The following is a 2,091-nucleotide window of genomic DNA, read 5'->3' as shown; positions in this document are numbered from 1 at the left end:
AAAAGAGAGAGAGACACACAGGATCACTCAGAGCACAGCACTCACAGCAGAGCTGCAAAAGAGAGAGAGAAACACACAGGATCACTCAGAGCACAGCACTCACAGCAGAGCTGCAAAAGAGAGAGAGACACACAGGATCACTCAGAGCACAGCACTCACAGCAGAGCTGCAAAAGAGAGAGCGAAACACACAGGATCACTCAGAGCACAGCACTCACAGCAGAGCTGCAAAAAAGAGAGAGACACACAGGATCACTGATACACACACGCTGCCACACACACACAGTGAGACACACATTGATATACACACACACAGATACACACACGCATACACTGATACACACACACACGCTGCCACACACAAACGCTGTATTTCAAGCTACTGTCACCCACCCTGGCAGTGTCATCAGCACAGCTTCCCATTGGCTGTCCCTGGCAGACTCCACCCCCTTGTCTGGCAGCGGTGACGCCCGCCTGGCACACCCCTTCCTCAGTTGCTGAGAGACAGCAGAACATTCGGGTCACCCTTCAAACAAGACAAGAATTAAAAAAAAATAATAGTAATTATGCAATGCAAGAAAAAAAAACCCTTAAAATTCAAGACACAGGGATGGGAATCAGACTCCCGCTGCACAGCGGTGTGATCCAGTCCTGCTTTCACTAGGAGTTTAATAATCAGACTCCCGCTGCACAGCGGTGTGATCCAGTCCTGCTTTCACTAGGAGTTTAATAATCAGACTCCCGCTGCACAGCAGTGTGATCCAGTCCTGCTTTCACTAGGAGTTTAATAATCAGACTCCCGCTGCACAGCAGTGTGATCCAGTCCTGCTTTCACTAGGAGTTTAATAATCAGACTCCCGCTGCACAGCGGTGTGATCCAGTCCTGCTTTCACTAGGAGTTTAATAATCAGACTCCCGCTGCACAGCAGTGTGATCCAGTCCTGCTTTCACTAGGAGTTTAATAATCAGACTCCCGCTGCACAGCAGTGTGATCCAGTCCTGCTTTCACTAGGAGTTTAATAATCAGACTCCCGCTGCACAGCGGTGTGATCCAGTCCTGCTTTCACTAGGAGTTTAATAATCAGACTCCCGCTGCACAGCAGTGTGATCCAGTCCTGCTTTCACTAGGAGTTTAATAATCAGACTCCCGCACAGCGGTGTGCCAGTCCTGCACTAGGAGTGTAATATCCACTCCCGCTCCTGTGATCCAGTCCTGCTTTCACTAGGAGTTTAATAATCAGACTCCCGCTGCACAGCAGTGTGATCCAGTCCTGCTTTCACTAGGAGTTTAATAATAAGACACACCTGAGCTTGTTAGCTAGACACACTGGGGGCTGATCAAGCTGCTAGTGAAACCTGGACTGGATCACACTGCTGTGTAGCGGGAGTCTGATTCCCAGCCCTGCAATCGACAATTTTATTTTTGCAATGATGTAAAAACGAGCTTTTAGAAAAGATGTGAATTGATTGGTGACTGAGAAGGAGGGACCCCCTTGAACTCTGACCTGCAGGTGTCTGTTTGCTCACCGGTGGGCGGGGCCTCTGTGCACTTCCTGTTCTCTGCAGCCAATCGGCGTCCCTCCGCGCAGCAGGGGTCGAGAGAGGATTGTGACATCACTGAGAGAGAGAGAGAGGAAGAGGATCTGGGAATCGATGCCTCAAACAGGGAGCGTGAATAGTTAGCCCCATAGTAAAAGCAAATCAAAGTGTAATAAAGCACAGAGAGGTCTGGGAAAGCATAGGGAAGCATTGTAAAGCACAGAGAGGACTGGTAAAGCATAGGGAAGCATTGTAAAGCACAGAGAGGTCTGGTAAAGCATAGGGAAGCATTGTAAAGCACAGAGAGGTCTGGTAAAGCATAGGGAAGCATTGTAAAGCACAGAGAGGACTGGTAAAGCATAGGGAAGCATTGTAAAGCACAGAGAGGTCTGGTAAAGCATAGGGAAGCATTGTAAAGCACAGAGAGGACTGGTAAAGCATAGGGAAGCATTGTAAAGCACAGAGAGGTCTGGTAAAGCATAGGGAAGCATTGTAAAGCACAGAGAGGTCTGGTAAAGCATAGGGAAGCATTGTAAAGCACAGAGAGGTCTGG

This window comes from Polyodon spathula, chromosome 43 (assembly GCF_017654505.1).
Source record: "Polyodon spathula isolate WHYD16114869_AA chromosome 43, ASM1765450v1, whole genome shotgun sequence".
In the NCBI taxonomy this organism is placed as follows: domain Eukaryota; kingdom Metazoa; phylum Chordata; class Actinopteri; order Acipenseriformes; family Polyodontidae; genus Polyodon; species Polyodon spathula.
This window is presented reverse-complemented; position numbering follows the sequence as displayed.